The following is a 10,971-nucleotide window of genomic DNA, read 5'->3' as shown; positions in this document are numbered from 1 at the left end:
AAATCAAATGCTCTAGTGACCCTCGATTCAACTCGCAACAGGTCTTGGGGAACTGACAGAAGCAGCAATGGGTCCAAATGGGACCTGACATCCCAAAATAATAAGGGAGTGAGTGAGTGATTGAGTGAAAAGTGGTGATACAACGTTAATTGTTTGTGCATCAGTTTGTTACGCTTAGGTTTATGAGGTAATCATTATCATAATACTGTTAGTTGAATTGAACTGAATTGATATATAGTAGGCCAAAGGCCAAGCACTGGGACCTATGAGGCCATTCAGCGCTGAGACGGAAATTGACAGTAAAAGGTTTAAAAGGTGTAACAGGAAGAAAACCTCGCAGTTGCACTATGACTCATTTGCTAGGAGAGGGTGGAAGGTAAGATGGAAGAACGAGAATATGAAAGGAGGTACAGTAAACGGAACGGAGTTGCAGCTAGGGGCCGAAGAGACGCTGCGAAGAACCTTTAATTTTGCCTGCAGTTCACCGCATGAGTTGCACTGGCGGCGCTAACCCCCCTACGGAGGCCAGCTGCCTGTATTTCACTTGATAGCTTTACTTTCAATCACAAATATTCTAGTAACCCATTCATTCACCTTTGTCCATAATCTACAATTTAGTCTATACTCCATAACCTCTGTTCCCTGTCCTTAACTGAACTTTCATTAACCTACAGGATACTCTGTAATGAAGCTCGTTCAACAAAATCCAAACAAACAAAAAAAGTAATTGTAAGACCAAAAAGCGCGGAGAGAGAGAGAGAGAGAGAGAGAGAGAAGTGGTCAAGATGAAAAATTTGGAGAGAGAGAGAGAGAGAGAGAGAGAGAGTGGTCAAGATGATATATACTAATTCTTAAGCAAACTTAAAGCACACGAGGGACTGTAGCATTCATTTTTTTTTCTGAAAAACTGTCCTTACTAAAAAAAAAAAAAGGGGTGGGCGGGGGATATGTTACTGACTTAACAGATACCAGATTCAAAAGGGGATGATATTACAATATTTATATTTAACAGGATTCAAAATACAACGGCAAATAATAGTTACGTTATTACTCAAGTTTTGTCCTTTAAGTAAATAAACAAACGAAAGTGGAAACAGCAATCTGAAAGTATCACAAATATAACTATAAAGTAAAATGTTTCAAGTTTTCAACCTCGACGTTTCATTCGTTTCATTATGTTTAACTATAGCAAGGTAAAATGTTTCAAGTCTTCAATCTCGACGTTTCATTACGTTTCAAGAGAAATTTTAAAAATGCGGCAGGGCTACATGACAACGCAAAATTGCAGAAGTTCTTCAAATGCCACAAACTTATTCTAAAATCACCTAATATAAACTCATCAAAACGCAACCTTTGGCAATAAAAACCCACTTTACATAAATTATGCTTCATGACACTGGTACACTATGCTGCCTGTTTTCAGTATTTGCATAATCTCTTCATTGATATCTTGCTTCTTAATCTTAAAGCTTTAGAGTCAAAACAATACGGACGATATGTAAGAAACATAAGCAGCATGAAGCCATTTGCTTACGAACAACCCCCGGACTCAAATCAGTACTGTATAACATTAAAAATCTCGTCTGTTTGAATAGCTGATATTTTTCAGAATTCTAACAAAAGACTAATTGTAATACAAAGAACCCCCCCAAAACACACTTACAAAACAATGGGGGCAAGTGAAGACGAGATTAAGCACGGGATTTTTTAAAAACTGTCTTACTGTAAAGGGTCAGCTTATGTAAATGCTCACAGGTAATTTCAAGAGCCAAAATGAAAGACAATGGTAATCTATTTTTGCTTGAACGAGAGATCCTCAGAAATTAACTCGGGACAACACCATTATGGTCTTAACAGGAAACTTAACTGTGATAGTGATAGGAATGATAGTTGTTGGCTACTATTAAATAACAGTAATCCCTATATAAACCTCCCAGCCGTATATTGTTGAAAGTTAAGTATATCTTAGTTTAACCAGACCACTGGGCTGATTAACAGCTCTCCTAGGGCTGGCCCGAAGGATTAGATTTATTTTACGTGGCTAAGAATCGGCTGGTTACCTAGCAACGGGTCCTACAGCTTATTGTGGGATCCGAACCACAGTATGAGGAGAAATGAATTTCTATCACCAGAAATAAATTCCTCTAATTCTTCATTAGCCGGTAGGAGAGTCGAACGCTGGGCCAACAGCGTGCCAGGCGACAGCTCTATCCACCCCTCCAACGAAGAACTAATCCCTATATAAACCACTCAGCCGTATATTGTTGAAATAATTACTCAGTGATGAGAGTTAGACATGTACATTATGTATATTCCTTTCTACGTATGAAACTAGTAGGACAGCGTCAGAAAAATGAATAATAAAATGTTAAGTCAGAAAGCAAACTCCGTTCATGATGCTGTACATTTGTGCATCATACAAGCTCTTCATACTGTTAGAAGAACAATGGGAAGTATTCAAAGACATATCAAAGGACTGTCGTGGAATTGTAACTGTAAAACTGCAGACTATCAGAATGTTGCTGAAAACTTTCTTACATGACAAAGCTACATTTAGTCATCACCTAGATCACTTAACAATAACCACCAATAAGCCCTGAGCTTTCTGCAGCAACCGTGAAAACAGATTGCTTAGTCTTTTCAACAGACCCCAACGAATTTTCTTCTAAGAGAATGATTTGACGGACAGAACACTCGTCCAAATCAAGCAAGACAATCTTAAGACAATTTCAACTTGTTCCAAGTTAAATCAGCCATCTCAGTGATATGTACTGAGTCTATCCATAAACTGCGAAAAGTAACCTGCAGATTTCGTACCATCTTGAAATCCTTAAAATACCATACATTAAACCAGTCAGATAACATAATCCAAGAATGAAGATTCAACACCAGTCAGATAACATAATCCAAGAATGAAGATTCAACAAAGCACTGAATATCCTTAACAAGCCTCCAAATTATCCATCAACAACAAGCAGGACACTTTAGCATCGTGAAAGTCAGACGAGATTATACTGACGAAACTATCGCAAGAAGCTCAAGAAAAGCATAGCAATCATCAAAGTCCTTTAATTTCCTAAAATGCACTTACCATAATTGATGGTATAGGCTAATGACTAACAGCGTGTGAAGAACAGGAATGTCCTTAAGGGAAAAATCAGATTCAAAAACAGAACCTTGAACAGATTCAAAAGTTGAGGCAAAACTCTGGCCAAGGAACCTAGCACTATAAGCAATCCAACTTTTCAGATCTGGATCTATATTCACATTACTACTATGACGACAGCTCCACTTGGTTACAAGAATATACAACCATGACAGTGTAATTAGCTCAGGATCTGAAACTGTCTTGATATTACAAACTTTAGATGACCTTAATAAAAACAATGACTAGCCAAATTAATATCAAATGACAACTTATAAACAGTGGTAAAAAACTAAAGATTAACAAGCATGCGACAGAAAAATATATGAATGAAAGCGTTTTTTCACCAGTATCATAATTGCCAACAATTATATAACTCTTGAAAATACACATGTCTGGGAAAAGTATCTTTTTATGCCAGTTAATTGATGAGAGTGAGATTTAGTGACGAGACTAAGTAAATACAGAATGGCCTAAGAATACAAATTACAAAGGTAAACTAAATGGTGATTTCAAAGATGCAAATAAAGTTGTGAATTTTAAATATGAAATTAAATCTGAGACTCTCTAATGGGAAGAAAACTATTAGATTTGTTTATAAAAAGTGATACCATCAATATGATCTTAATGTCCTCAACCTACAAAAAAAAAAAAAAAAATAAAAATTGGTGAATTTAAGCAAAATTAAGTCAATAAGAGAACTCCACAATGTTACGTTCAACTGTATTAACATAATGATATTATATCAACCTACAAAAATAAAATTTAAAAATTGGTGAATTTAAGCAAAATTAAGCCAATAAGAGAACTCCATAATGTTACGTTCAACTATATCAACATAATGATATCATAACTGGAGCCTCATCATGAATACATCTACACAATGTTCAGAATCAACCTTCCCTACATACAAAGTCCTGTTGTGCATGAACTCCTGTCCTTGAAACAGCTGAGTTAACGTTCCACTTGATGGATTAACTTTCCTCAAATTGATAGTCTTACTGAAGGTGACCACAATATTGTTACACATTCATCCAGATGTAGTTTGCAGCCAAGTTTAACCTGGAAAAGAATCTAGGAGTTAGCTTCCTTGTTGAAAGCGGTATATTATTTTATAATACTTCACTATCAAATGAAGCTCGTACTAATTCATGTACAAAAATTTACATCCCTAACTGGAAACTTGCTTTAACACAAGCCAAGTATGGCATACTATGATATGCAAACTAGCATAAGAATTTTAATAATTGTATGCATTTCCAATACTTATAGTGTTTCATGCCTTAATTTTGACAAAACTTTAGCACAAAGGGATCGAGTAATTTCATTGACAAAGGATGGAAATTTTAAGGTCAAACTGAATTTGCTAAGTGAAGAGCTGCTTTCAACATGCTTGTATATACTAAGATTTCAAAACTCAGAATTAACACTATTCTTTAGACACTGGCCAGCATTTAAGATAATTCTGACCATTTCAGGTGATAACCAAACATCTACAATATAAAATTTAAATTGATTTCGAACTACTGTGCACCTACTCCCAAAATGTTATGAGAAACCTATACATAATCCTTTTAGATTCATCTTAATTTAACACATCTGAAATATGAATTGCTCTTATGACAATTTTCATACCTGTTGCCTGTTCAAATGTTTCTTCACACTGAAGTACTTGAAATATGGCAAAATCTTAAACATCCTTAACTTTTAGCAGTAATTCAGCTGTAATTATAATTAACATTTTTCCACTCTGGCTACGTTCAGTTACGAGTACATATGAAAGCTATTCAGTTTACTAAAATGTTTATGCTACCAAACTGAATGAAAAAATGAGCTAAAATCTACCTACTCAGGTAACAAAACTAGCTAGACTACCCCTATAGCATCCAAACATGGATCCATTTGTCATTTTGAAAAACTAAGATTTCAAACTTAAAATTTGGGATGCGTGAAATACAAGACTATACAACTAATTACCGAAATGTACTGAGAACGCAGTGAATTTTAAGCAACATTGTACCTATTCAACAAGGTTAATATTAGCCATATCAGGAAAGCTGCAGACAACTGAATTTGTAACTAAGGTAGTTGAGTTTAAAGTGAAACTCCTGTGACTGACCTGTGTCACTCCTATCCAGCCTTTCATTTGCCATTGTCTCCCTTTATCAGAATTAAGGCTCAAATGGTCTTTTCAGACCATTAGCCACCGATGACTAGTTGCTGTGAAGTTTTCCCATGTAATTAGGACCTCGGACTGTTTTAGACACATATATTATTCTTATAATATATCTAACCATCTTCTTCATCAGACTCCTCTTCAGATGGAACAATTTTACCTTTGAAAACGTCTCTACACTAATGACTTCTTACAGTTAATTATAAACCTGAAAGTTGTGATCCAGATAAATAATATTCCACACTAAGTTAAAAATAAGATACCCTCGAAAAAGAATTTCTTCTATATTTTCCTAAATGACTAATACTTAGATCTCAACTCTGAACATGAAACTCTGAACTAGAACATTTTGACTTCTCTGAAATGATGGCAAGTCCTTCAGTCACCGCCCTGACTAATGTTTATAACGTGTACACTTCATTTTGTCCTCTCATCAAGGTCAAGTAGTAGCCACTTCTTCCACTTTGTCCAGTGCAACTTGGTTTTCCATTTCGATGTTCTCAGCACTCTTTCTTTCGTCTTAGGATGTTTTATGATAAGCAGGCATTCACATCTGGAAAAAAGACCATTTATACTCCAAAAGCTCTAAAAACCTTTATACTACAATTATCATAATTGATTTGATCCATGCACAAAATGCTTTTGGAATAACCTCTCATAACACTTGTAGGTTATTTTCCTGTGTGAAGTGGGACACATAACTGACACATGAGAACCGTTAATTTTGTTTAAGTCCTGTTTTTCAGGAAAAATGTGCAAATTATCATTGTCCATGAAGAAAAAAAGACTAGTAAGATCCCCAGAACTTAAGAAAATGGTTCTAGAAAAAATACTGGTTACAGGGCAACGGTTAATGAAAAGATATTTAACATTACAAAATCTAAGGTGTACTAATGCCCAAATATCTAAGCACCTGACCCTAAAACTTTCTATTTTAAAGTGTCACTCCGAATCCGAATGAATGTGACAATCCACATGCAATTTACAAGAGCCATGATTTTTATTTTAACTACAATTCCCCTAAGGTAGTAAAAGGAAATTTTATCTCTCACGGTAACAAAGCCTAAGTGAAACAGCTTTCTTCCTAAACTGGGGGGATGAATAAACTTCCAAATATTGAAGAGTCAATGCCTAAGTTCCTTAGAATTATCATCATTCTGTAATTACGTTATACAATCTTAGCAAATGTTTTCACCCGGTATATCATTCAGGACTATGGCAACAATTATGTTAGTGATGGGTACTTTCCATGAACTTCTCTCTTAATTCACATTGCTACCTTAGCTGGAAATAAAATTTTTTTGGGTTGTTTGTAGGGTTATGCAGCCAGCACAATAGATTTTCCAATTAAGTAGGCCTTAACTTAATATTTATCCTAGTAACTGGTTTCAGTCAAATACCTATTCATTTGCAAGTAATTTTCAAACAGTCTGTGCACTGTATTTTGACTTTTCTGAAAAAAGTATACCATTTCCCAGAGTCTACACACACATACTCTCTTAGGGCTTACCTTAATATACCATTTTTGATAGGGTATTTCCTTGTGATAAAAATGCACTAACTCATTAGAAAGTTTTATTTGCAAATTTTAAAAAATGCTGAATGTACTAGGTAACAGCCACTATACAGATCATAACGGCAAAATTATAACAGCTGCTGAAGACCTAGAGCGACTCCTGACCACCTTAAGTTTAAGGCAGCAGACAGTATAGAACAATTGCAATCTGGTAGTAGATTTACAGTGATTTTCTTACAGAAAACTTAAAAACTGACTAAAATGAACATTAACAGCGCCATTTTTACTGTATCTTATGTACAACTCAATCATGGTCTGGAAATCAGGGTCTATTAGAAGAAACACAAAGGTGGACATAATGGTAAGGGAAATGAGATTTCTCCTTAGTTTATGTTATCCTAGGTTAGGGTAGTGATAGGATAATACCTATAGTCAGGAAGAACCTAGTGCCCTAGGTTTGACTAGGATGCATCCCTGCTTTTCACTAATCTTTGTATTCCCCAGCAAATAACCCTAATTCCCCTATGTGGTCTTCCATTATTGTTAGACATGATGGATGGTTTTAAGGAATTGCCTCAGTTATATATACATTGCTATACAAACCAACGTTATAATTTGAACTAAAATAGACAAATGAGAACTTGGCCTTTTAGTTGCTGGATGCTTATTGTTATAATCGTTCCTATTAATTATCTTATAATTGTTCTTGGCCCTTATTTCATGATCGTTCTTAGAACTTACGTCATGACCATTCTTAGCCTTATCATAAGCACAATCGTAGCTTGTCAAAATATCATTCCTAGCCTTGTCAAAACATCTTTCCTAGCCTTTATCAAAACATCATTCCTATCCTAACCATGTTAAAACATCATTCCTAGCCGTGTCAAAACATCATTCCTAGCCTTGTCAGACATCTTTCCTAGCCTTTTTCAAAACATCATTCCTATCCTAACCATGTTAAAACATCATGCCTAGCCTTGTCAAAACATCATTCCTATCCTAGCCATGTTAAAACAACATTCCTAGCCTTGTCAAAAGATCATTCCTAGCCTTGTCAAAAGATCATTCCTAGCCTTGTCAAAAGATCATTCCTAGCCTTACTCAAAGGTCATTCCTAGCCTTGTCAAAAGATCATTCCTAGCCTTGTCAAAAGATCATTCCTAGCCTTGTCAAAAGCTCATCCGTAGCCTTGCAAAAAGCTTATTCCTAGCCTTGCCAAAACATTCATTCCTAGCCTTGCCAAAACATTCATTCCTAGCCTTGCCAAAACATTCATTCCTAGCCTAGTCAAAACATTCATTCCTAGCCTAGTCAAAACAACATTCCTAGATTATTCCTAGCCTTGTCAAAAACTCATGTCTAGCTTTGCCAAAACATCAGTTCTAGCCTCGCCAAAACATCAGTTCTAGCCTTGCCAAAACATCAGTCTAGCCTTGCCAAAACAACATTCCTACCCTTGCCAAAACATCATTCCTACCCTTGCCAAAACATCATTCCTACCCTTGCCAAAACATCATTCCTAACTTGTCAAAATATCATTCCTAACCTTGTCAAAAGCCATGTCAAAACATCATTCCTAGCCTTGTCAAAACATCATTCCTAGCCTTGTCAAAACATCATTCCTAGCCTTGTCAAAAGATCACTCCTAGCCTTATCAAAAGATCACTCCTAGCCTTATCAAAAGATCACTCCTAGCCTTGTCAAAACATCGTTCCTAGCCTTGTCAAAACATCGTTCCTTTCCTTGTCAAAACATCGTTCCTTTCCTTGTCAAAACATCGTTCCTTTCCTTGTCAAAACATCGTTCCTTTCCTTGTCAAAACATCGTTCCTTTCCTTGTCAAAACATCATTCCTAGCCTTGTCAAAACATCATTCCTAGCCTTGTCAAAACATCATTCCTAGCCTTGTCAAAACATCATTCCCAGCCTTGTCAAAACATCATTCCCAGCCTTATCAAAACATCATTCCTAGCCTGATTAAGAGGTCATTCCTAGGGGCGTCTTTCATTGCCCTTATCTAATCATTCCTACCCCTTATCTCATGACCCATTCTGACCCTTCCTTCTGTACCTTCATTCACTGTAAATGATCGATGTAGTAGTTATGGTTACTGATACACTACACCAAATTCAACTAATACCTTGTTTAAGTAAGCAATTATACTAAGTTCCATTGATACCAATGTCTGGAAGAGTTTAATACCGGGAAAAAAACTGACATAAACATCATTCACGATTTCTTATTGGCTAATTCCGAAGTCAGAGACCCAAAATGATAAAGTTACCATCATATCAAGAACTGGAGTCTTATCATAACTATGAGGAACCAACCATGCTGCAGTGTAGATTGTTATCTTGAAACTATTCAGGTTGACCAGATGATGCATGCAACTATTTAAAAATAAAATTATACCACTGAACCCGAAACCATTACTATTCATGTCAAACACAAGAAAAAAGCGCTTAATCAGTGAAAGGGAGGTTTGAGTTAATCGAGAACATACAGCGCTCACAGGCAAAAGCTTTCTTACTAATTAAATACTTGAATTTTGACACCAGCCCGAGCATCATAAACCTATTACGCTTTTGTATGCAATATTAGTTAGATGTCAGGTTCATGCACTTATACTTATACTATTTGGTCATAGATTTCTGATAAAAAAATGACTTATGCTAGCTCATCTACAAACACCTGCGAATACTTGCTGTTATTTTAATACCAGTTCTCGACATTGCAGTTATTTTGCTTTGTTCTCAAGTCTCCTTATATGTATATTTATAGACTATATAACGAAAATCATAACTATCGCATATTCATTATTACAGAGATACCGTCTATATTAATGTTTCTACGTTCATACCCACGGGCTGGTACTTAACACGGCATTCATGAGGATGAGGCTTGTATTATAGTAAAGATTTTACGAACTGTACATAAGTTTCTTTGGCCGTTTTCAGTCTATAAAAGGAACCCATGCACATTTAACTTTCAGCTGGTAAAAAGTCCGTAAGGCAGCTTAAACACTTTACTAAATGGAAGCTTCCCGTACATATGTTAAATGGGAGGTTTTGAAAAAAAACAGTCATTTGCTTCATGTACCCTATGATGGCGGCGCTGTTCGGACGACACGAATAGCAATCTGGTAGGTGCCTACTGAAGTTACAATTTAATATATAAAAGCATATGCAGGTAACTTTCAAACATATAAATGTTTATGACCCTAATAGCTAGATTGTTACCTCCGACGTTACACGAGTCTCAATATTGTATACGTTAAGTATAAAAATCTATTATTATGCTATAATTTAACTTCAAAGCTTTACTAAATTTTGGACTTGAAAATATAATTTTGCTATGCTGTGATGTGTGTTTTGAACGTTTCTGATATTCGTTTCGTTCGAAAATGAGTACTTTTGGAGATCGTGGACCCCAAACTTATATCCTGCAATTCCGGGGACCACAGTGGGAAAGCAGGGTGGGGGAAAACACAGACGTGTGAAATACAGGGACCTTAATCCCATTGATAGTTCTCATTCAAATTAAGGCAAGTTTAATTCGAACTAATATCATGCACCAGGAAGAAGGACCGGGTACCTTATTAGGCTAGGTGAAGTTAGGTGAGATTGGTTAAGTTATTTGCGAATGAAACTAACGTCAAAATCGTTCAAAGCACACACAAAAGCACAGGAAAATATTAATTTCAAGTTCAAATTGCGATAATTGTTTAAGGTAATATTTTTGCCACTCAGCAAAACTGATAAAAGCGCTTACGCAAGTTTCCTTCATTTGCCAAATCCCTGTATAAAACGGTCATGACGACTGAGGATTGATTAAAAGGGCCAATGAAATATTATTAAGTAACGAAACAGTTAAAAAAAATTAAACCTTATATCAAATACAATAGCATTACAAATGCATACCAAATACATTCGTAAAAACCTCATTGAACCAAAGCAACAGAGGTGCCATCAGAACTCGACACAACATTAAGCACATACCATACAAAATAAACTTTCACTGAATTAACCAACCTTATCGTTTTCATGAATATTTTTAGGTGAAGATTCGATGAAAACAGTCAACAAAAAGTGTAAAAAGCATCCAATCATCCTAAGGCAACAAGGATGCAAGCATT

The 10,971-nt window shown here is 35.7% G+C and overlaps 1 long non-coding RNA gene across 2 annotated transcripts; it reads right to left on the bottom strand.

Moving 5' to 3' along the window:
- Positions 1-2,137: 2,137 nt before the first annotated feature.
- On the bottom strand, positions 2,138-10,971 carry LOC136846552 (uncharacterized). Of its 2 annotated transcripts, none has more exons than XR_010855442.1 (3): positions 10,868-10,971; positions 4,781-5,874; positions 2,138-4,207 (listed from the first exon to the last, which is right to left on the bottom strand). It is a non-coding gene; the product is annotated as an uncharacterized lncRNA (long non-coding RNA). The 2 variants fall into 2 exon arrangements; XR_010855441.1 differs by having other exon boundaries at positions 5,265-5,874.

The sequence above is a fragment of the Macrobrachium rosenbergii genome, chromosome 15, assembly GCF_040412425.1.
Source record: "Macrobrachium rosenbergii isolate ZJJX-2024 chromosome 15, ASM4041242v1, whole genome shotgun sequence".
Lineage (NCBI taxonomy): Eukaryota > Metazoa > Arthropoda > Malacostraca > Decapoda > Palaemonidae > Macrobrachium > Macrobrachium rosenbergii.
This window is presented reverse-complemented; position numbering and strand designations above follow the sequence as displayed.